Raw genomic sequence first — 26,637 nt, forward strand, 5'->3', positions numbered from 1 at the left:
GTCAATTAAATGTATGTTTTAAAGTAGTTAAACTGATGAATTTTCTGTTTTGTTGATTGTATCTCAAAAAACAAACAAACATAGGTTTTAGGATCTAAAGAAAATGAAATCTTATTAATTTGAAAATTAACAGTATTTAACTTGCAGTCATATGCAAGTCATATGCAAGACTGAAGATTATTTGGTATTTAATTAACAAGGCAGGAAACCGGGATCCCTGGGTGGCGCAGCAGTTTAGCGCCTGCCTTTGGCCCAGGGCGCGATCCTGGAGACCCGGGATCGAATCCCACATCGGGCTCCCGGTGCATGGAGCCTGCTTCTCCCTCTGCCTGTGTCTCTGCCTCTCTCTCTCTGTGACTATCATAAATAAATTTAAAAAAAAAAAAAAAATTAAAAAAATTAAAAAAAAACAAGGCAGGAAACCACAAATGTTGGAGAGGATGCAAGAAAAGGGAACTCTCTTACACTGTTGGTGGGAATGTGAACTGGTGCAGCCACTCTGGAAAACTGTGTGGAGGTTCCTCAAAGAGCTAAAAATAGACCTGCCCTACGACTCAGCAATTGCACTATTGGGGATTTACCCCAAAGACACAGATGCAATGAAACGCCGGGACACCTGCACCCCGATGTTTCTAGCAGCAATGGCCACGATAGCCAAACTGTGGAAGGAGCCTCGGTGTCCATCGAAAGGTGAGTGGATAAAGAAGATGTGGTTTATGTATACAATGGAATATTCCTCAGCCATTAGAAATGACAAATACCCACCATTTGCTTCAACGTGGATGGAACTGGAAGGTATTATGCTGAATGAAATGAGTCAATCGGAGAAGGACAAACTTTACATGGTCTCATTCATTTGGGGAATATAAATAATAGTGAAAGGGAATATAAGGGAAGGGAGAAGAAATGGGTAGGAAATATCAGAAAGGGAGACAGAATATGAAGACTCCTAACTCTGGGAAACGAACTAGGGGTGGTGGAAGGGGAGGAGGGCGGAGGGTGGGGGTGAATGGGTGACGGGCACTGAGGGGGGCACTTGACGGGATGAGCATTGGGTGTTATTCTGTATGTTGGCAAATTGAACATCAATAAAAAATAAATTTATTATTATAAAAAATAAAAATAATAATGATAAATAAAAAAATTAAAAAAAATAAAAAGTTAGTGGACAATTTAACATGCTATTGAGTAAAAATAAATACAGTCAAGCAAGAAGAGACTTTGTTTAAAAAAACTATTGCAATGGGGAGAATGCTCCAACTACAAGATTGAAGGAGTAAATAAAGCTAGGAAGAACTGGTTGTGACTGTAGTTGGGTAGGCAGGTGGTGTTACTGAGTTACTAAACAGACAATATTTTTCTTTGAGGACAGCCAGATCTTTAAAGGGTCTCTTGAGGTTCTTCTGACTTCCAGTGCTTGCTTTAGCTCAAGCGTGTGCCCAAACCTAGGGCCTTTGGGAAGGAGGGTAGCTTGATTTTGGTCAGGTTCATGGGTTTTTCATCCAGATTGGTCAAAGCTAATTAGTAATATGAAATATTGCAAGGGAAATATCTAATCAACAACAACAAAAGGATAATTTGTTATTTAATCTACTTGTAGGTGTCCGAAACTTTTACAAAACAAGAATATACTCTTTTAAAATATTCCTCATCTCTTTGGTTTTATACTATGCCCATAAAAGCTCTATGCTGGAGTATTTGTTAAGCTGTTTTCTGTTATTGCAGCTCCTGGAAGTCAGTAACTGTATACTTCTTTAGAAAAGACTCTATAGTTCATATAACACACTAATTTAAGGAGAACTTTCTTCCCAGTTATTTCAAATCAATGAGGCTAGCTAAAAGCACTTGAAAGGATCATAAAATAATCAAAAAGTAGATAGCAGTTGAGATTAGCGGAGTTCACACATGTGATAATGATGAATAAGAGTGCAGACATCCACACAGGTAGAAAATGATGAGGGCTTCCAATGTTTAAATGTGTGTGTGGGGCTTTTTGTATGTTACCTAAGCTGTATTTATTATCAACTGATGTGTTAGTATGCAGAGAAGTTCTTACAAGGTAGCAGAAGGAGAGTTCCAGTTAGGCCAAGTAGCTTGAGCTTCATAGCTTTTCATTTCATGGTCCCTTCTCAGGTCCTGGGAGGAGCCCTGGCAATGGGTTCACAGGCCACATGTTTCTGTAAATTTTGTTGAAGTAAGATATTTTAACCATAACTACTTAAAACCACTGTTTCTTTCCACTCTGACCTTCCTTCATTTTTACTTCCCCTGTGTCATGGTTCACTGATGGCACCATGAGATTTTTTTTTTTTTTTATCCAGCTAAGGAAAAGTTAACTTTGGAATATGTTCAGTTTGAATTTAAAAGGGTATAATTACGTGGCTCACATTTCTTTTATATATGGCTAAGTTATTGTTAGCTGCCCAATGTAGGGATAGATTCTAGAAATACTTCTACTGTAGCTGATAGTGTTGACTGCACAGCATTGCCCAAAGTCACAAAGGACTAGGTGGTATTGTGGTATGGATTTGTCCTATGGTACCTGGCATGGGAAGAGTAGGAGAACTGGATGGAGCCAGAAACTGGCCTGTGCAAAAATCTTCCAAGCACCAGTTGTATAACATTTCATTTACACCCAAAGTTATCAACATCTAGTCAAAAGAGAAGTTCCTTCTTGCAGGGTATATAAGAATATGCTCCATATGATTTTTAATAGAACATCAAAAATTCATAAGGCACAAACCTGGAACCATGCACATACACACGAATGGTATCGCGTGTTTTAGGCATCCCAACTATTGATAATAAGAATAAGAAAAATACATGTTTTGATTAAATGAGCTAGAAGAAAAAAACAGTCTTTTTTCTCTTCTGTGAGTAGAAAAAATACTATAAAATGTTGTCATATGAAGAATGAATCAAAGAACATCCTGCAAAAAAAAAAAAAAATCCAGCAGAGGAATATATTATAGTAGTGTGAAAGGGAGTTAGCTCATGTATATATTATTATATCTATCAATATTTTGTGATGATTTTAATTTATGGGGGTTTGCTGAATAATGGCCCTCAAAGATATCTGGATCCAAATACCTAGAACTTGTAAATATACCTTCAATAGAAAAAGAGTCTTTGTAGATGTAAATAGTTATGAATCTTCAGATGGGGACACTAGCCTAGATTATCTGGTGGGACCTAATGCAATAAAGAATGTCCTGAAAGAGAGAGACAGAGTAAGAATGACACAGATGGCAATGTGACCATTCACACAAGTTGCAGTGCTATTGGCTTTGAGGAAGAAGGAAAGGGCCACAAATCAGGGAATATAAAAATACAGTTCAAGAAGCTGGAAAAGGTAAGGAAATAGATTTTTCCCTGAAGCCTTTGGAGGGCTCATGCCTTTATCATGAGACTAATTCTGGAACTTCTAGCCTCCAGAACTGTAAAATAATGTATTTGCATTGTGGTAATCTGTTGCATTTGGCTTCACACATTGTTTCACAGATTGATCTAACAAAAGCTGGTTCCAATCCTGGGTAGAGTTGCACAGGTACTTTGAGAACATCCAACCATGTTCACCAATGTTGCCAATGAACTCATAAATGTAAATATATGCTCAATATCTTTTTAATGCCAAGCTGGTAATGATGGGGAGCCATATAGCCATAACAGACTAGCACCTAGTGTTAAGTCCTCCAGAGATACTAGGACCACAAATTGATCTGCTTAGTAGATGATTCTGGCATTAAGTGGCCCTATACTACTTTGGGCAAACTTTAAGATTAATTCTGATCATGAAAATACAGAAATTTGATTAAAAGTAATTACCATTCTGCTCTGTGATCCCATAAAATATGTTATTTTTAGATGCCTGTAAATATAGCCATCTAAAAAAGATAATTTAATATTAATGCTTGGTTAGAGAAGTTTTTTTTATATACCATTTTATTCCTTATAGGATATCAGAGAATTAAAAAGATATAATATTGTAAAACAATCTGAATTCTTTGGAATGTGGAATTCAAAATTAGCAAGGGGTTATATAGATGGAGGAAGATATGAAAATACACTTAATTCTGAGAAGAGAGTAATAACTTTTTTTCTTGCTTTTGTACTATGCATTTAACTCCTAGTCAAAACAAGAATTCCTTATTTTGTGACTCATCTTTCTGAAAAGGGATAGTCTATCTCTCTCACTCTTGTTCTCATCCTGTCTGTATCTCTCTGTGTTGTTCTACAGGGAAGTGTAGGAGCAAGACCCTTTATAGGAGTTAGGCATAGAGAAATAGCACTATTTCTAGTGGTCAGTGTTTAGAATTTCTATTTTATCATATAATTAGGTGTACTTGACATTTTCTTGATGAAAAAAAGAAATAAATGAAAGCTGATGACAGTAAAGGGGAATGATGTTTCACAAGTTAGTTCTTAATTTCTCTTTTATTAGAAGTACACTAATAAGCAAGCTTGAATAAGTTCTGTTATGATTGCTTTGTTTCATATTTTTCTTCCTAGCAAAAGTGTGATTTGGTGAATTAAAAATTTTTTTAGAATGTTATTGCCATATATACGCATACAAATAAAAACAATAAGTGGCACCTGGCTGACTCAGCAGAGCATGCAACTCTTGATTTCAGGGTCATAAATTGGAGCCCCACTTTGGACATAGAGATTACTTTAAAAACATTTTTAAAAATAAAAAATAATATTCTCAGTAAATATCTGTTTGAGGGTTCAACTTCATTATTTTTCTTGGAAGTGCACATTAAAAATGTGATGTGGTACTGTTGCACACTTAGTGGAATAGGAAAATTTAAAAAGATAGCATCCAGCATTGGTGAGGGTGTGATACAGGTTATACCATGGAAGTGCAGCTTGGTAAAATCACCCAGAACTTTTGGGAAGTTTCTTGTAAACTAAACATGCATCTACCCTGTTACACAGCAACTCAACTTCTAGGTATATTTCTAACAGAAGGTGTGCCCAAATATTCATCAAAAGACATTGGTCAGAATCTTTATAGCAGCATTAATTATAATAGAAAGAAATCTGGAAACCACCAAGTAATGAATCTGGTGTAGAATGGAATAATTCCCAGCAATGGGAATAAATGATTTAAAACAGCAGATAATAATATGAATGACTTTCTCAAAAGATGTCAGACACAAAAAAGGACTGTTCCATTGACACAAAAGTACAAATGCAGGCAAAACCAATTGGTAAACATTAGAAATAAGGCTAATGGTATTGGTTGAGGGTGGTGAGTAAGGGAATCTGCAATGGGTTCTTAATCGGTGTGCTGGTTACAACTGATAAGTTTGATTTGCAAACAAATTCATCAGGATTTATACTTATGTGCTTTTGATTACACATATTTTTTTACTTCAACAAAAAGTTTTAAAGTGTATCCCCTAAGTCAATTCCTATTTTCAATAAAGTGTAAGACTTACGAAAACCACTAAAGGAATAAATATCATTTTTTCATTGCTCATTCCTATTGTTTTTATCTTTACTCCATGTATTTAGCTGTAATCTTTATGTACCCAAATCTTCCAGAGACCATAATAATACAATGTAAAAAGTTCAATCCAGACATGGAATTTCAGGTTTCAAGAAAGAGAACTCCTAATCAAATACCTCTTCCCATAAGATTCCATCCCATAATGAAGAGTTGACTTTGTTACTGGAACTCAACAAACGATGAGCACCTGGGACATATAAATTAAAAATCACCAATTGTGAATGTCAGACTTGAAGTTACTTAAAGGCATTTTCTAGATTAGATCATCAGTTTTATGTGGCTTCTTTTGTTTTTGTTTTTGTTTTTGTTTTTTTCTTCATGCTGGGAAATGTGTATTATTGTGAAACAAATGCTGAGCTCAGGAAACTCCTGCACGAACACTGTTAACTTCTAGCAAATGATTTTTGACACTGTTTTCTGGTCCAGTTATTCTGAAAATGTCTAAGTATGCTTTGAATTGCTTATTATTTTAATTTTCCAAAAATAGTGTAATTATTCAGGTGGGGCATAGAGAAGGTCACAAGCAACTCTATTATATCAATTTATCAAGTTTTCTTATTTTTTATGTTCTATAGAGTTCCAAATTTTTGCATGAGGGAAGATTCTCACCTGTATTAATAATGCACACTAGTAAAATGCATTGGTTACTAAAGAGGAATGATTTGTATCCATACACATCTCTCAGAGTTCAGAAGATTTGGCTGGCCGCTGTCCTTCTTCTCCACCAGGTGAATATGATAGCTGTCTCTATATCTGGCCCAGTCAGATTTTGGGGAATTGCTTTTTTTCCAGATATAACAGGATCAGGTTAGCTCTGCTTTTGGATTTAAACACTCTGATTCTCTTTGACCTTTGATTAATTCCTGATGACAGCTAGGTGACCTAAACGGTTTATGTACTGATCTATATGCCTAAATGACGTAGGATGCTAAAATCCTACTGCCTATAACCATAGAAGTCACCTGAGTATTGATCCTTTCTACTGGAGATTTACAAACTGAATAATGCAACCTGTTGAAAAAAAGTCTTTCTATTAGTGAATGAAACTGTACTTGAAAAGTAGTTGGATGTTGTGAACATTTAGCTATGTTTTGTCATTTTAACTTCCTCATGGGATGCCCTGGAAAGTGCACCTTATTTTCTACTTAAGTTATTTTTATTTTATTGTGCTTTACAATTTCATCCTGTTATATGTTAGCAGAAAGAAATGAACATTTATTGGCCCCTCCACTAGATGTATTTTGCCCCCTTGCCCTCCTTCCTAAAACTCCTGTAACACCCCCACCCCCCCAAACACACACACACACCAGAGTCTGCAGTAGACTTGAAATGAGGGACACTGATTTGATTTCTGCTAACTCTTTTCACCTGGAGGCAGGTCTCACCATCCAATCAAAACAAGAGTCATTCTGGAGTTGGGACATTCAATCCAATGACTTAGTACTGTCACCTAAGAAAACACAACTAGTCTTGCCTAAGGCTAGTAGAAGTGGAATTTTCTGTAATTATTTGAGGACAGTCAGATCTAGAAAAAAGAAATTCTGCAGGAATTTCTATCATTTTTAATGCATTTCCTCCCCCTGAAACATTAGCCTCTTTTATGAAGTATATTTTTATAGCCTTCTTCTTTAAGTCTTTCTTTGCCTCTTAATCCTACATTTTTGATCAGAAGAACTACACTTTGTTAGTTGGACTCTCTTTCCATTTAGCCTTTACAGTATGGAAACAGGGGTGAACGTTTATGATAGCTGAATCAAATTCATCCTTTTATCTTAAAAGTTAAATAGTCCATACTCTTAAAAGAGTCATTAATATATTCTAGTACAGGGGCAGTGCTTTTTAGTTAACAATGGACTTTTACATACAATTACATTCTCATTCTTACTCTCATAATAATTCTGGGACTTTTTCCAGGGCAGCTGTGATGATTTCTTTTTTCAGTGAAAGAAAATGAATATCACGTAATTGAAGTGCTCTCTGAGTCCCCCCTTGATTCCAGTGAGTGTTATTATTTTAACCTTACTGCTATAGATTAGTTGGTATAGCTAACTGGTCCATCTTGTGAGTTCCTTGAGGGTTTCGATGGGTCTTGTTGGGGGTAGCATAGGATGTGTCACATAATAATGTGTGTGTGAATGAGTTCTAAATATATTAAACAGAGTTGGTTAAAGGTACTGACTAGCAAATGGGAGAAGTATTATGTAGATTTGATCATTCAGCTATAAGTTTTGAGATCTTTTCACTAATAAATGTTGCTGCCTGACCTTATATTTAGGTAACAAGCCAGTTAAGACCTCTGAATTAAGTGACAAATATTTTATATAACCTACATAGCCAACTGTCAGTAGCAGTGAGATAAAGAGCAGGAGAATCCTTTGTAAAAAACCTATTTTGTCTTGATTTCTACTTCCCAATTGAGCAGATGAACCATTCACTTCACCATTTTCTTATCTTTTAGTGGAAATCACTTGAAACTCTTCCTGTTGTTACTGCCTTTGTAGATTTAAGTTACATTGCATTTTAACTTTTCAGAAAATATGTCAAGAAAAAGTACTCTTTCTTAGCATTAAAAATGAAAGATATATATACCAGATGATTTGTAGGAATTTGGGGGTGAAAATTTGAATGGGTTAAAGGAGAGGCTTAAAGTGAAACCAGAATAGAGTGACTTATTTATGCCTATTTGTGAAGATAGTTCAATGAGTAAACTAATTTTCTTCCCCCAAAATGTAAAAGAGAAGGAAAATGAGGTAAAACAGTTATCGACTAGTTTGAAAGAATAAAATATTGGTTGAGTGAATTTTGAGATTAATCCTGAACCCTAAGAATTACAAATATTTCTCTCATGCAAATCAAGAATAGCATCATAAAGAGTGTTACTCTTAAGTTCATAAACTTTTGGAATAATGTATTTTAAAACTGCATGCAGTTTGGAAGTATAGCATTACCTACATGCATTTTTTTTAGGAAATCTTTCAGTAATTAAGTCAAGATGCTTAGCTCCTTGTGTTTTAAAAGCATTGAAATCCAAAAGTTATATCACAGAAAGTACAAATGTGTAAACCAAAGAACATTATATATCAAATATAAATTTAGTAGTTTTTAGAGGGAGAGGCTGGGAGGGGGGAGAAAAATTATTTGATCAAGGCCATTTGATCAAGCCTATTTCTATATTTTTACAACCAGAGGGCCGAGGTGAACTTTGCACAGTCATGTGGTTCAGTCCTGTGCCTTGAGGCAGAAGTACATCACTGAAACATGAGAATCAATACTCTTTGTAGAGACCCTCCCCACCCAGAAGATCATCCCCAGACTTCTTTATGACCTTTGACTATTTACCTTGTGGCTATTTAAAATCCATATGGTTTTCTGAAGCCTGAGGTTCCTTTAACAGAAATGAATGATAAGCTTGAGACAAATGAGCCCCTCTTTAAGGAGATCTTTGATCACATGTCTAGAGATTAAAGTTTTTAACTAGAAGAGAACCACATAATTTAAATCAATTAAAAAGCCAAACACCAAATCATTAGCATACTTAAATAAAAACTGCTCAGATAATGTTATTACTAAAATGGTTTGTTCATTTAGTAAGAGAGACCTACTATCTACGCTTGGTAGAAAAATATTTAATGGCTATAACTGTGTTGGTATTTTCGGTTGAGGAGATCTTTGAAAGAAAATCTACTCATTCTTTACTTCATTAGAGCCCTTTTCCATGTGGGATAGGTCAGAGAAGAAAAAGATTTAGACAAACCAGGTAAAATGTTTAAAAACTAACAACAGGAATTTCAAATCATATATAATTGCTATTTATAAAAGCTTATTGGTAAAGGGCATTTTAAGGAGCTCATATTTACATTGTGTTCTAATAATAGTGTATTATTCTGAGACCTTAAGCTAAGATTATTTTTATGCTCAATATGTCATAAATTTCCTAACTTCAAAATCAGTAAGTCTTGACTTACTATTTTGCTTTTCTTTTCTCTAGTTGTGGCGCTATCATTCTTATAACAATTCTATATCTACTCCTCCTTCTATCTGTTCCCTTTCCCAGAACACATGCAGATATAATAATATTTGATGGCATACATATTTGCCGAATGAATGTTGTAATCAATGAGTTGTATGATTTAAATGTGTTCATTTTTGCAGTATTTTTTGTTTTAACAGTCTCTATGATGTTTGAAACCATTTTTGACAAGCATACTTCAGATACTTAAAATACAACCTATAGATTTAGTACCTAGGATCCTGTAGTGCATTCAAAATTTACATTTACATTTATAGTTACATCCGATATTTTCATTGCTCCTGAGACTTTTCCTATTTGTTTTCTCTATGTTGTTTTTTAATACACTCCATTTCATTTGGATAACTTTTGCTTTGTTCTTTTTTTTTTTTTAATTTATTTATGATAGTCACAGAGAGAGAGAGAGAGAGGCAGAGACACAGGCAGAGGGAAAAGCAGGCTCCATGCACCGGGAGCCCGACGTGGGACTCGATCCCGGGTCTCCAGGATCGCGCCCTGGGCCAAAGGCAGGCACTAAACCGCTGCGCCACCCAGGGATCCCTGCTTTGTTCTTGATAATGATAGCACTCAAACATATAAAAGTAGAGAAAAGAGTATAAAGAACCTTATTGTACCTATCATCCATCATTAACCTCAACAATTATCAACATATATTTATATTCTTTCACTTTCTCTCTCTATACAATATTATATTACAGATTCTGTGGAGGTTTATATTATCTCTCCTGACATATTTAATTAGATTTTAGATGACAATAAGGTTAATTACTCAAGTTTCAAACTGATGTTTCTGTGAAAATTGATAATACCCTAAATAACTCAGTCTTATCTAGAAAATATACTATTCCTAGAACTGACTATGTGATCATAAGGAAGAAATAAAAATCAAGACATCTAGACAATTTTGAGAGAAAGATGTGTCAGGATGATATATTGTACAATTAAGTTAGAAATATAGATGAAGTTTGTGGACCATACATATCTACTAACAAGCAGAAATTGGAATACAATTTAGGTTTGATTTTAGGATTTATTGAGCCCATATCACATCAATATCTTTTAGGTGAAAATTAATAAGGACTTGGTACTTGAGAGCACTAGTATTTAATTTTATAATTTTGGGGAAATCTTCAACAATTCATCAACAGCAAATTGAGAAAGAAAACTAAAATTTTATGGCATAGGGAAATTAAAGCAAAACATCTTTCAAAAACTATTCTAGAGGAGAAACAAATACTTTGCAAGAGAATAATTTGTTTAAATAATTACTTTAGACAAAAACAACTAGTTAAGCTAGAAAAAATTAAACCTATAGAATATATAGTTTGAATATTAAAGCCAACATAAAAAAATGTTTTAAAAAAACAGCCATTTTGGACAAGTATTGAAAATTTATTCTCAAAACTAGAAAACTATTGAAAACTAATCATTTTCAGAATCTTTTCCGGGCATATACTCTAGTATTCCATTTGTTCTTTTATTTTTGCTTTGACACAGCTTTGCCTGGGCAACTGTAGTGTTTCACTACACCCAGTGATACTCAAATACAATGGGATTTTGAGTCTGTAAATCTTGAGCTCAGTATAGTGGAATATCCTTTGGGGGATATATGTAGTTAGATATTCAAAACCAAGTATCATGGTATAAAGGTGATGTTATAATACAAGCTTTGAAGAAAGTAAAAACAGGACCTAATCAAGAGAAATGTCTCAATGTGTAAGGACATAGGTAATGATATATCTCTTCATTGTGGTGTAATTTCACATACTTGCATATTATCAAATGATAGAAATTTGGATTTCCAGTGCAGTGATATTTCAAATAGAGGTATTTGTATGTGCTATAGCTGGTGTCACGAACTGCTATACCAGGTGTTCTCAGTTCTAGTGCTTAAAATGTCTAAAAGATATTCTCAATGAAATGAACCATGAATATATGCTGGCTTATCAGAGAGTGAAGCATACTGTTACCACGCTTTCTTTCCAAAGGAATTATGGAGAATGCTCTGCAATTTTGAAACAACCAGTATCTTAAAGTTCATTGATTTCTGCAGAGCTTTTGATAGCCATCCCTCCCCCCTTTAATTAGGTGTATTCAGGGAAGCTATAATCTCTTCCACTGAAGTCTTATTTTGAGGATTGTAGGTGAAATCCATGGAGGAAATTAAATGCTGATTTGATGATAGACTCTTTCATTACAGTGACATCTTTTTTCTTTCCTCAACTATTATGTTATTTGAGGCATTGCTGGGAGAGCATTGTGGAAATTAGGGTGTGCATTTGGGTACAATAAGAAACTTCTTATAATAACGTTAATCCTACCTTCATCATGCCATCTTTTGGCCCATGCTAAAATTTAAGGAATTTGCGTAAACTCTAATCCTAACTAAGGGAAAGTGAGGTGTTCATTCTTTTTTTTTTTTTTTAAAGATTTTTTTAGTTTTTAAAGAGTGTGTGAGTGTGTGAGCATGCATGAGCTGGAGGGTGGGGCAGAGGGGGAGAGAGGGAAATCAAACTGACTCATTGCTGAGTGGAGCTCAACATGGGGCTGGATCACAAGACCCTGAGATCATAACCTGAGCCAAAATCCAGTTGGACACTTAACCGACTGAGCCATCAAGCCACCCCATGAGGTTTTTAAATAAAAATAATAATAGTTATCATTTAATTTGTGCAAATTCTAGTCTTATATAATACCTAGATTATATATACATTATATATACGGTATAAACTGTATAATATGTATAACTATATAAACTGCATTTACAGAATGCAGTGTAAAGAGTCTTTGTATATTTCTAATTGTTGGGAATAGTTGTAATACTAATTAATGCTATACCACATAAATCATTATTTAAGGTGTTACTGCCTGTAAGATCTATAGACTGTACAAGTGAACTAATTGAAAAATCTCAATTCCTGGATAAGATATGGTTCTTGGGACACCTGGATCGCCCAGTGGTTGAGCATCTGCCTTTGGCTCAGGTTGTGATCCCAGGGACCTGGGATAGAGTCCCGCTTCTCACTCTGCCTACGTCTCTGCCTCTTTCTTTGTGTCTCTCATGAATAAATAAATAACATCTTTAAAAAAGAAAAAAAAATGTGGTTCTGAATATCTTTTTCAAAATCAAGGTGCATTCTCAAGACTAATTTGTAATTATAATAATTGTGTTAAATATGGTTATAACATTTTCTTTCTTTGATTTTGATTTTGCATTGAAATTATATCAGATATATTGTTTGTGTATTCTCTTTTTGAGAAAGAAGTATGATATACATTTAAACAAATAAATTAAATTAGGATAAGTTTGACATTCTAGTTTTTTTAAGAACAATTAGGTAGTGAAAACAGTTTTTGCTTTTAGGTTATTCTTGAGTAGTTTTTAATGAAACCTTCTTAAGAGGACCTTCTTCCATATGTCCTCCTCTATTTTCCAATGGAGTGTCACTTTACAAATGTGCTGTTTTAAAATTGTAATTGCATTTCTTTTAGCATTAGAGGTGTGAATCATTCATATTTGAACCACAATGCATACACTTCCTAAGAGCCCGCTTAAAAAAATTATGCTTCTAAAAAGGTTGTTAATGGAAATATGCGTCACTTTATAATTAACCAAACCTACAACAAATTAAAGTGCTGATTGTGAAGGCAAAATAACACTAATCTATAATTATAATCAGGAATAGCAGCAATTGAAAACCGTAGCCAACTCAAGACAAAATTTTTATGAAATACAAGAGCCACGGGAGATTTCTTGGTGGAATCTAAAGTAAACTATAAAAATATACACTCATATAATATGTTTTTACACGTTTTTAAGGTCTTAATTACTTATTTAATATTGTACTGGTTGTTTGTACATAAAAACAAAACTACAGGGAGTTTTCTGCTGTGGTTTTCTACAAAAAAAAAAAAAAAAAAAAAAAAGAAGAAGAAGAAGCAGAAGAACCCCCCCCCCCCCCCCCCAGGATTTGAACATCTAGCTCAGTAACCTCCACTAAGAGAATTTGTTACTTTAGGCTGGCAATATGCCATCAAAATCACAATTAAAAGACAAAACTAACAAACCAAATAACAAGACAAAGAAAACAACATGCATCAGTTTTCCTGTTGTTAGCATATCCTACCACTTTAAATTTAATTCCTATATATTGATGCTACTGATGGAACATTTTTCTTCCTAGAGAGAAAAATATAATTCCACAGATACGTGTGTTTTCTAGATGACACGGACTTACAATTTTTAGTGGTGAAGTGTAGACATTTAGAGGATCCCATATGAATTCTTGCTAATAAAGTCCATTCCTCTAGGTAGAAGTTAATTAATGTAATAATTACTTGATCTGGACTGCTTAGATTCAAATGCAATTTCCTCAGATTACTAATTGTTATCTCTCTAACCTCTGTTTCCTCATTTTTGGACAATAACAACAGCATCCATCTTCTAAAATTTCTGTGAAGATTAAATGGGATAACAAAAGTGTACTGTTTTACATGGTATATGACACGTAGAGCACACTCAAGCGTTTTTTCACTATTATTATTGCATATGGCACTGTAATTATTTTCTACCATTGCATGAAGAAAAACCTTAGAAAACTGTCTAAAGTTTCCACGTTAAAATATTGAATTCATGTTCCTTTTCAATTAAAAATCTTTTTGTTTAGGGACATCTGGGGGCCTCAGTAGTTGAGCGTCTACCTTTGGCTCAGGGCATGATCCCGGGGTCCTGGGATCGAATCCCACATTGGGCTCCTGCATGGAGCCTGCTTCTCCCTCTGTCTGTGTCTCTGCCTCTCTGTCTGTATCTCTCATGAATAAATTAATAAAATTAAAAAAATCTTTTTGTTAAACATCATGGCACGTTAGAAAACTGATATATTTCATGAGTTGGTTTGACTCTGACCTTGTTTCGAATGAGAGTTCATAAAAGAGATGTTATCATGTTTCTTCAGTGAGAAAGAGATGCTAATCATTCATAGAATTGAATGAATATTGAATATTGTTGAATATTCCAAAATCATTTCTAGGGGTTTTATATAGTCTGTGAACAAGATTTAGAGTACACACATGTCAGCCAGATATAAATTCAGAGTATCACTTTTTCCTTTCTTCATTCACTCACATGCACATTACACGTACACGTCCTTAATTTTTTTGATAAAATTCTATATCAAGTCCAAGAAATGTAAGGAAAGAAATCTAATCCTATAATAATAATTTCTCCCCAAATGAGATAATTTCTTGTGGAATCAATTGATGTTTCCACTATAAATAAAATGCTAAGAGATGTGTGCTTAAGATAGTGCCCTGTCCAGGCAATATATCGGCACATCTTTCCCTCTGGGTACAAAAATAGCATTTTTTCCCTCCCAAATTCGTTAGCATTTAGTTTGGGAAAAACTTTGTATTCATGATGGATCTTCTTAAAAGGTGAGAATAATCAGTAATGATAAAACCATTAGCACAATGATTTATAATAGATTTTGTATACATCAATGGATTGACTGATTTGATTGGCTATGAGAGTAGATATAAATTTAAAAGATTATCCATGAGAAAATACCACCTTTCCTTAGAAAGATATGAATAAATTTACTTAACATAGAGACTATCTATTATAATTAAAGGTTATTTGTACAAAATATTGCTTTGTTATTAGAATGGAAAATTATTTAGTTATGTTTTATTTATATCTCACCTTCATGAGCTATTTGGTTTACTCATTACAAACTTAGCTATAAAATAAAATAGTCTTTTGAAATTAATACAGAAAGTCAGAAACATAATTATAAAGCTAGAGTGGATTTTATATAATTACATAACCTTTTCAAATTCCAGGAGGTTTCATTTGTTCCCTAATTTATGGAAATAACTTAGGGGTACATGAGCAGTGGTCATTTACTCCAGATGTTCCCAGATGATGGTCAAATGGACTGTTACAGGGTTGGTTGTACAGGTATCACCTAAAAAAGTTTTTTAGGGAGACTTAATCATGGAGAATACTTAGTAACTCTGAGGTGGAATCTATAAATCTGTGTATCTTACTCTTACTTGATTTTTCTAAAAAAAAAAAAAAAAAAGTCAAATCGCCCAACCACTGTTTTTTTACCTGTAAGAAACCTGGAACCCAAGACATTAAGAAACTTGTTCGAGATCACAAAACTATTGAGGGACAGAACCACAACTAGAAAGAGTTAATCTTCTGATTCAAATCTTACTCAACCATTCTAATAATAACTTATCATTATATTTCTCCCAAAGTTAATATTTATATTATGTTGCAACGCTTGCATCTTTCTAAAAATAAGTACATTGCAAAGAAAAAAAGAAGTTCTGTCTTCAGGGTTTCTTTTTTCTCCCTCCAACTCTACTGAGATAGATTGATTTATAATGTTGTGTAGGTTCGGTTGTACAACCTGATGGTTTGATATATGTATATATGTAAAAATGATTACCACAGTAAGCTTACCTAACGAATTCATCACCTCACATGGTTGCCATCTTGTGTGTGTATGTGAGTAGATTTAAGATCTACCCTCTTAGCCTCTTTCAAGTAAACAATATAGTATTGTTAACTATAATCACCATGCTGTGCTGTTAGATGCCTAGAAATTATTCATCTTATAATTTCAATGTCTGTACCGTTTGACTAACACCTCCCCATTTTCCCCAGTCCTTAGCCCTGGAAACTACCAATTTATTCTCTGTTTCTAGGAGTTTGGCTTTTTTAGGTTTGTACATATAAGTGAAATCATACAGTATATTTCCTTCTCCATGTGACTTATTTCACTTAGCCTAATGCCTTTAAGATTCATCCATTTGGTCGCAAATGGCAGGTTTACTTGTTTTTTATGATTGAATAATATTCCTTTGTGTGTATCACATATACACATATATACCTGTGTGTGTGTGTGTATGTATATATATATATATATATAGCATTAGCTATATTAGCTATATATATTAGCATATAATATATATTAGCATATATACTATATATTTAGATACTATAAATATATATATTAGCATATATACACACACACACACACACACATTTTCTTTATTCATCTGTCCATGGATATTTAGGCTGTTTCCATGTGTTAACCACTGTGAATAATGCTTCAGTGAGATACATGGAGGTACAGATATCTCTTTGAGATATTGTATTTCCTTTTGATATATAATCAGACATGGGATTTCTGATCATAGGCTATTGTCATTGTTTTATTTATTTTATTTTTTATTTTTTAAAGATTTTATTTATTTATTCATGAGGGACAGAGAGAGAGAGAGAGAGAGAGAGAGAGAGAAAGGCAGAGACACAGGCAGAGGGAGAAGCAGGCTCCATCCAGGGAGCCGGACGTGGGACTAGATCCTGGGTCTCCAGGGTCAGGCCCTGGGCCGAAGGTGGCGCTAAACCACTGAGCCACTGGGGCTGCCCTGATTGTTTTATTTTTTGAGGAACCTCCTCACTATTTTCCACAGTGACTGTACCAATTTACACTCTCACCATTAGCACACAAGGGTTCCTTTTTCTCCATATTCTTGTCATCTCATGTCTTTTTGATAATAGCCATTCTAACAAGTGTGACCTGGTATCTATATCATTGTGGTTTTAAGTTGCATCTCCATGATAATTAATGATGTTGAGCATCTTTTTGTGTACCTGTTGGCCATTTGTATATTTTCATTGAAAAAAATGTCAATTCAGTTTCTGTGCCCATTTTTAAAGAAGATTTTGTTTATTTATTTAGAGATAGAAAGAGTGAGAATAAGTGGAAGGGAGAGATAGAGGGCAGAGGGAGAAGCAGCTTCTGCACTGAGCAGGGAGCCCAAGGCAGAGCTCCATCGCAGGACCCTGGGATCATGACCTGAGGCCAAGGCAGACACTTAACCAACTGAGCCACCCAGGTGCCCCTCTTTGGCCATTTTTTAATCACAGAGGTGTTTTTGTTTTGCTTGTTTGTTTCTCCACTACCCTCCCCCCCCCCCCCCCCCAGCTATTGAGTTCTATACATTTAATAAGGTATGTTTCTTACTCTTCTTGTATCCCTGGTGCTGAGGACAAAAAATGTTAAATAAATAATAGATTTCCACACTGAATTAAATTGCTATTTCAAAGATACTATCACAGAAAGAAAATGACTCCTGTATTACTACAACATACCTTCAGAGTTAGCATGTCAGAATTTAATCATTTGTGGGTGCCTGGGGTGTAGGGAGTTAGTTGCAGTGAGTATGCTATGTTTGAAAGTCCCCAAGTGATTTTGACAAGTTCCCACTCAACAAAGCTTTTCTGTTCTCCTTGAAAACCATTGATTTAAAAACATATGCTTTATTTTGGAATCATATCAAGAAGAGGCAATCGCAGTAGTTTCCTAGACTCTTTTTTTCTTAATTTAATCAAGGCTAAAGATATTTTATTTTGCTATTTGTTCCAGAATGTGAGTGCACCTTCAGCTTATGGGTTCTGTCGTAAGATGGTCATATGCATTTTTATGAAGTTTTGAAGTGTTTCTTTTCTGTATCTTAGAAATACTGTACATAGGTACTATCTGTGTAGAAACTGTTCCTTTCAAGTGGGAAGTACTAAAACTTTGAATGTTCTTTGTTCAATTTTTTGTTTTCTCAGACTCCTTTCTCTTTTCATTGCATATCCTCTTCCTTGGTAATGTCTTCTATTTTCTTAGCCCATTTAAATGGATAAAATTTATAGCTGTAGCTCTAGGTAAATATCTCTTAAGCTTTAATCATATGCATTAGACTGAATTTTGTACCTCTCAACTTGGTTATCCCAGAGGTGATTCTAACTCAGCCTGTTTATAACTAAACTCATCACCTTCCTTCTGTGAATGGTTTGCTTTTGAATTTTCTATTCCAGTCACTGAACTATTATCCATTTTTTGATCAAAACAGAATCAAGTTTTTTTTTTCTGATAAGCAGAGAATTCTACCTTTCTTTACCAATTTATCTTTTTTTCCCCTAATTACATGTAAACATTAGCATTTATATTAGCTATCACTTCCTCTAGGCAGACTTCCTTGGCTAAAAATGTCTGAGTTAAGTGTTTATTATTACATTCTATTGTAATTGGAAGTTTATTGGTCAGCAGCATCATCTGTGCTGAAATATGGGACATTTCATAAAAAACCTTACTATAATTGTTATCCATGAGCTGTTGCCAATCTACAAATTCCTACTAATCGGAAATGCTATAAGAAATTGAAAGTGTTTAGAAACTATTTTGGCAATATGACAAAGTAACCTGACATTTGATGGGTGTAATAATAAAGAATTTGGCCATGTATTTCTATTTCACTTCTCTGGTAATATATTTTTACTATGCCATACAAAAATACCAGTCAGTGATAGTTTGGGAATCACTACAGTAGAGGCAGGGATTTTATAGTCTGTGACTGTCAGTTGCAAATTATATCACCAGAACCCAATGCAGAGCTTTACTCATAGTATTTACATTATTTTTATTGATTTTTTTAGAGGCAAAAATGCTATATATATATTTGAATATATATATTCAAATCTCACTTAAATTTGGCAACCAATGCTTAAATGAAGCAAACTTTTCAGATCTTAGAAAGCAATAAATATTGTGAAACACAACACTCAGGAGAAAGCATCTTCTATTTTTGGAGCAGCCAACAACTCTCAGTTGTAGGCATGACTTTCAAAATTCTCATTTGGAATAAAATCAGATTTTGAAATACCTATTTTCCCTGAAAAGTTATTTGCAATATTTTTAAATTTTCTAGTGTTTTGTCAAAAATTATTACAAACTCTTAAAAATGTTTAACACTTTAACTGATAGAAATATATATATTGCCTTTAAGATGGGCAAAAGAAGTATAGATAAGTTTTATAACTTCCGTGAGTCTTTCTCTTCAAGACTCTTTTTCTCAAAAATCTTTTATTTTCTAAAAACTCTTCCCTCCTCCCATCTTTACTTTTTTTTTTCTTGTCTTAACCAGAACTTTGGAAAGGAATTTCTTGAGCAATACTTTCATAATAAATGAATGAGTGTGTCTACAAAGATGAACAGTTTACAAATCAACTTTTGCAGTTAATGTTGTCGTAGATTATGTAATTATGTGTTCAGACTCTGCCTTTAGGACCAAGGCACTCATTTTTAGCTACTGCTGGGTTTTTTAGAATAATTCACAACAAAAAAAAAAAAAAAGAAAGAAAGAAAGAAAAAATAATAATTCACAGCATATTCCCTCCTTAGGAATTGGCTTTTGCTGATAATGGCTATCTTACTTGAGGTTATACTCTTCCTGGGAATTTCCCACATTTAATGATTAGTAAAATGAGGAGAAAAGGGACAAATGACTACTACCGTTGCTTCAGTTTGAAACAACTGCAGGTCTCTCCTAGTTCCCTAGCATCTCATGGATGGGCTGAGGTCTTTGTTATAATATTTTTACATTTCAGTTTCTCCCTCTACTCAAACTTGTTTTCTCCTTTCCATACAGGAATAGTTTCTGAAAGCATTTTCTAATAAACCATGTAAATGGAGATATACATCTCAGATTCCATTTTCTAGGGGAAGCCAACTTAAAAGAATGAATAAAACATGTTAGACTGGGATCGTACCTTATAGAGGCAGTCAAAAGACATATAAACTGAAACAAGTTTAAAAATATGGTAGAAGTCACAAAGGAGAAGCTTATAAACTAGTGGTTCAAATCTAAACCAAGCCTACTCACAAAGTATTAAAATGTAAATAGAATATCTGTGGGTAGAAATACAACAGTGACTATCTGGAGCAGTGATCCTGAAACTTCATTAAACAAAAGCACTATGTTGAAAACTAACAACAACAAAATTCTGGGCAGAAAATACACAATAACAGGCTTCAGAGAGCAACTGCTCATGTCAACTGTAGTCGAAGTCCATTTGTGTGTCCCTAGTGTTGAAACAAAGAAGAAAGAAGAAACAGGATTTAAAAAACAAACAAAAAAAAAAAGCAAGAACAAAAGAGGAAATATTTTTTATTAATTTTTTTCAAAAGAATCATAAAATTTTGCATAGTGAAATTTATATTGGCCCACTTTGAAAAAAAAAAGGCTTTTCTCCATTGAATAGGAATTAAACTAGAGTGATTTATAAAAGTTTATCTCATGTTGCAGACATTTTGAGTACATGCTCTCTGGGCTATGTAAAAATCAGTCCTGGCATTTTAGAGTGAGAACAATTATTATTTTTCTTTTTAAAGAGCATATATGCTGGTAATGTGTGGAGTTTTGACCTCAATGTTTTTCTTAATCTACAAATTTCCCCTTGGTAATCTTAATCACTTCCATGCGTGTGACTGCTACTTTTTCCTAATGACTTCTAATTGCTTGCTTCCAAATTCAGATCTCCCCTTGGGATATCAGATATAAATATATATTTGTCTGCTCTACTTTCATGATTGTGTTATAGTCTTTTAAAGTTCATCATAATCAAAAGCTTACTTTATTTAGTCATCCAAATGTGACCCCAGCTTGTGCTTTACATTAGAGATGATATGATTTCCATCTACCCTGTTGGTCAGACTCTTCACCAAACCCTTTGTTTCCTCATTAATTGTACACAATTTGGTGTTAAATCATTCCTGAAGACTTTATATCATAAATATCCCTTGGATATAATCCTTCTTTCTTTTCTTGTTGATAGTGACTTGGCTCAGACCTCGGTGATCTCTTCCCTAGATTTTTGCAATCATTTACTTGTTTTCCTCTTCCAGTTTCTTTCTCAAGTGGCCAAGAAAGCTAGATTTCTGAAACTCCTCACTACGTCTCTTCTTTGTTTAAGAGATTAAATTTCTTAGTATATTTTAACAGGCTTTTTGTAAACTTTACCCTACCAACTTTTCTACCTACATCTTACATTAAGTTCCTACATTAAGTGCTCTGGATTTGTAGTTCTGTCTTGCCAATGGCCATGGGTAGATACAATATTTATATTAAGAAATAGAATTGAAAAAAATTTAAATATTTTAATTTATTTCCTTAAATATAATAATAAATAATTTCCTGGAAACATAAATGTGTTGTATATTTTATGAAAAGTAACCGTAGTTTCAAAATCATATAAGAAAAGATAGCATGGATTGGACAAAGCTCTTCCATATCTTATTTTATACGGAACAATGAACTAGATTCTTGGGTTTGCTTCTGCATTCAACTCATTGAAGTATTTTTTTTTTTTTGGTTGCAGTATATGATAAAAATGTAGCCTCATACAGAAAAGCAGCTGGAAAAGGAAAGGGCTTTTAATAACCATTTTGGATAATCATGGACATTTTTCTTTGATATCATATCCAAATTGTCCCAGTAGTAGTCTCTCAAAGACTAGTTACAATATGGAATCTGAATCCATATGAATTAACTTTGTATACGCCATTATATTAAAATTAACTGATCTGTCTTACACTTTGAGCAGATATTTACATCTTTCAGAATATTTTGGCTCACTGATACACAACTTTTCCAATTTTTGATGCAATCTATTACAAAATTGTGGCAGATAAAATTTTTCCAAAATGCTATTTGTATAGAGGCTCAAATTGTATCATTGGGGAAAAAAAAATCATGTCATTTTTTTTGTCTGCTTAATGTGACTAGCTCATTTCATTTATCTTCAAGAAATTTTCTGCCAAAAAAAAAAAAAAAAAGGAAAGAAAGAAATTTTCTGCCAAATGCCCAACTCTGTTTTTTGATTACCAACCCTTTGGAGTCAAAGTGGAATTTAATTAGAAAAGTGGCTAGTTGAGCTTACAACTCAAACAATTATAAAACTTTGTTTTTTCCCCTTTGATACATCAGGGGTACTGTGGTATGCAGTGCCATATGCATACTTCCAGTTTATTATGGTGAGTATTAAGAACACATGTATTCAAGAACCAAGATTTACTCCGCCTCATTGAAGACATTAATTTTTAATAAAAGTTTTTCCTTTTGCTACAAGTACCTGATGGTAAAGAATGCAATGACTGCTAATACAATTTTGGCCACCCCCTTGATTCATGTTAAGACATATAGCAATTTTAGTCATCGGGGCTTTCACATGCTATATTTGAACCTGACACAAAAATGAAGTATGTTTGTTTTCTGTATATCCTAGGTATTTAAATTGTATATGTATATATTTATATATGTTTTATATATTTTTAATTGTTAATTTTTTCCCCAGAATTTTAATGTAGCTTAAAAATACTAAAACACTGAAACTTTTTTACCCCAATGTAGCTCAGCATGGCATTGTTATTTATTTATTTATTTATTTATTTATTTTTTTATTTATTTTTTTTTTTTTATAGTAGTGTGTTTATTGAGGAGAAACAGAGACAGTAGTTTAGAGTATGGTATCTGGAACCTACAATCTTGAATTTCAAACTAAATTCCATTCCTCAATAAGCTATTATTCTGAACCCATTACAAAACCCTTTAACGTCATTTTCTCATTAGTAAAAGGGGGATAGCAATAAAACTATATTAAAAACAGAAAACAAAATGAAAAGCAACAACAACAAATTTAGCACAATTTGGGGTAAGAATACACTGAAAATAAATGGTTATTATTATTATTATTTTTTTAAATCTGTTATTTATTTTTTATCATGAATTTTTGCATAAATTGTGATTCTTAAAATATTGCACTAAAATATTATTTGTCTTGATTACTAAGCTTTTTGGTTTTCCCTTAAATTTTGCCTCACCCTGATTTCTACCCTATTAAATCACTATTGCTTTGGTAATATCAATGCAAAGTTAACACAATAAAGAAGGCAAATGACATCTTAGTAGCAACAGAAACTTAGTTTTGACCTCATAGACCTCCTGAAATAGTTTTAGTGGCCATCACTGGGTCTCACTTTAAAAACGCTGCTTCAAACTAAAATAATTAAAAAGTCATTTAAAAATAATTTATATTTTTAATAATTAACTCTTCTCCTTGCATCAAGTCCACAAAAAGAAAGTAAAGCTATGGGCTTTCAAAATTGTCACTATTCAGTATAAGGAAATAGATCAGTTCTTTAAAAGACCTATATGTTTAAAAGACTTGTTATAAGAGACATTGAGTGGAGATATTAAGCAGATAAGTGGCAATATTCTCAACATAGGGGGGAAATCTTCCTTTATCCATTTTTTTTATAATGAAGTAAACAAAATCTGTAAGCTTGTATGCTGTTCATATGTAACTTATTGAAGGCCATTTTCAGAATAACTTTCTGAATTTTGGCCATAATATAGATGATTATGTATCATGTGATTTTGTGGTTGCTCAAATGAACAGTCTCTAACTGCTGCTCATTATCATTATCATTAGAGTGAGACATTTCTAATTATTTTCAAGATTATAAATGCCTTGAAATTAGGATCATACTTTTTACACCTTGAGATTCCCTACATCATTGAGTATCATGATCTAAACATAAATGTTTATTAAATTGAATTGACTGCATAAGCTGGAGGTTTACTAGCCAGGGTGATATGATTTTATTTTCAAGCCCTAAGAAAATAAAATTTGTTTAACTAAAAGGACAGTCTATGTTTCAGGTAATAGTAAATTCACGTGAAACTCTAGAAGCTTGAAAAATTATTTTCAAAAATCTGTCATGCCTAAGAAAAAAGAGCTCTTAGCTAGAAAAACAAATTTACATAGCTACTAAAGTTATCTCTCAATCTTCACCTTAGCTGATCAACTTTGTGTGTGGATAAACTATACATTACCATGTTTTCAAAAATAAAGACCTTAAAAGATAAAGAATAATAAATTAAATGAGCAGGGCATTTAGAGATAGCCTTTAAAATTCTGGATTTTCTTCATTACAAATATTTGGTTAATGGTTAACCTTTTATTGATACTATTAGAGGAAGGAAAGAGTTAGTATGATAATTCTCTTGCTATGTACAATAGCTTTGTGTAGTACGTGAAATTAAGAAGCTGAATTAGGCCACACTGCCAGAGCAGATAGAAAAACGATTTGCCCGATTAAAGTATAAGTTATTATTAGAGCTATTTTTAGGCCATGTGTTAAGTATGAAATATCCGTAAACAGTGAGGTCAGGGTCAGAATCTAGGAATCATATGACTATAGCATATAATGTAAATAAGAATCTGCATTCACTAGATGTCATGGGTGTTCAGCGTTGACACGAAGAGCAAGACGGTATTCTTATGTGATAAGGAGTAGGGATGGACAATTTTAATCACTATGTGATTACCACTATGACAACAATAAAACCACAGTTTTATTCTAGGAAATGTTTTCTAGTAATTTATTCCATTCGAACCACCTCAAGAGGTAACAATCTTACTGTTGGATGGAAACAGAAAGCCTAAGAGCTTCACATAAACTAGAAAGCCAGAGGATTTATAAACTGACATTTTATCCCATAGAGGTTTTTATATAGACTCGCTGCATTGCTTAGTAAGGAAAATTCTTTTAGCTCACAAAAGGATTTAGACTGAGAAGTTCAAAAACTGGGTATTTTTAAAGTGTTTCTACTTCCTTAAGTGCTCAGCTTTATGAGACTAAATCAGGGTTAGGGTGGAATGAAAGTTGCTCTTTAACAAGATAAATGCAATCAGTTTAATGACTCTTCTTGGAGACAAGGATGAGATGGAAGAAGTCATTTGTTCATTATGCTAATTAAAAAAGGGGATCTAAAGTCTATGAAAACAAAACTGATTAAAGCTTATCCAGTTTGCTTAGCGCTGGGAAGCACAAAATCCACACGTAGTGTGCAAGCCATGGGTATCGATTGGCATCTGTACGTTTTTTTTTTTTTTTTTTTTTTTTTTGCATGTGGTGAATATGGTTTTTGGTTCTTACCTATGATTGTTTGACATATTAAACACATATGGAAAATAGAAATTCAAGAAGAGGGAAATCACTGAGCAGGCCAGAAGGAAACTCTTACTATTCCATTACAATTAAGTAGCACATAAACTAAGGCATATATATATATATATATATATATATATATATATATATATATATATCCTAATGGCTTTCTTTTATGAAACTGCTAAGAAGTCCAGTTGAAACAGTGTTCATAATATATAATGCTGGCTTGACAACAGAGAAAAATGTTTTTCGCCATCTTTTTTCCATTAGCCAGTCAGAGGGAGCTTACAGGGATATAAGAGTTTAATCATCATTTAACAGCTCTTTTTGATCCACCCCATATCCTTGGTGAGGGCTGGAAAGTGTTTCTCTTGCACTCATAGTTTCAGTTGATAACAAAAGTTCTAGTATATGAATGAATATGCACGACACGGAACTTGAAGCTGCTGAAAAGAAAATAGAAAGTTTATTTCTGCATGGGGTTAAATGTAGAGCAACCTCTTTCCTAAGAGTCAAGAGATCAAATGGACTAAAATTTGGAATTAATTCCATGTGAAACTTGATATGCCGTATTAGAACAAAATGACTATGTTTTCCAAACATTTTTATATGATGACATGTATTTCAAATCATAAATATGAAACTGATGAAAACTTTGGAAAACTTGCAAGCCCTCCCCATTTTTAATAGTTTGATAGAAGTGATATGTATTTATTAAGTAAATCTGGTACTTCCCACTGGCATTGTACCAGATTTATTTCATATAACTTACATTTTTTTCCAAGCAGAGCAGATAGAAAACAGTTCACATTTCATGTTATTTTAATAAGTTTTTTCGTGTTAAGACTCTGCTTAACCATGTGTTTCCCTGTGCAGTTTTATTCAGTGTGTGTAGACAGAATCAGTTACATTCTATATGAACTTAAAATGCTCTTTCCTTAAAAGGTTCCCAATAGTAAGCCTATTTGGGAAGACTATGGGTGTCTGGGATTCCAAAATAGTAAATGATACCGACAAAGTAATGACACATAAATAATAATGCTGTTTCAATATTGGTTAGGTTTCTACCCTTGAACATTATGAATACTAGTTTCATCCATATTTTTAAGATAATGTGATATGGTAATGAGAAAAGAAGATAAAAAAGATGGTAGGAGACATGGATTTCTGAATAGATTGGAACTTAAATTGGATAAAATAACATTAAAATAAGGTTCTTGAAAATGAAGTTA

The 26,637-nt window shown here is 33.4% G+C and overlaps 1 long non-coding RNA gene across 8 annotated transcripts in view; it reads right to left on the reverse strand.

Moving 5' to 3' along the window:
• LOC144292330 (uncharacterized) overlaps positions 1 to 26,637 on the reverse strand; it is a 148,975-nt gene that overhangs the window by 38,513 nt on the left and 83,825 nt on the right. The window contains exons 4-5 of one of the 8 annotated variants that reach the window (XR_013359788.1): positions 14,452 to 14,589; positions 13,715 to 13,998 (exon numbers count right to left, since the gene is read on the reverse strand). The exons of 4 other annotated variants lie outside the window; for them this stretch is intronic. This is a non-coding gene — a long non-coding RNA (uncharacterized LOC144292330). Of the gene's footprint in view, positions 1 to 13,714; positions 13,999 to 14,451; positions 14,590 to 24,844; positions 25,852 to 26,637 lie in introns of those variants that run through there. 3 more of the 8 variants (XR_013359800.1, XR_013359789.1, XR_013359780.1) reach the window with 3 other exon arrangements.

This window comes from Canis aureus, chromosome 2 (assembly GCF_053574225.1).
Source record: "Canis aureus isolate CA01 chromosome 2, VMU_Caureus_v.1.0, whole genome shotgun sequence".
NCBI lineage: Eukaryota > Metazoa > Chordata > Mammalia > Carnivora > Canidae > Canis > Canis aureus.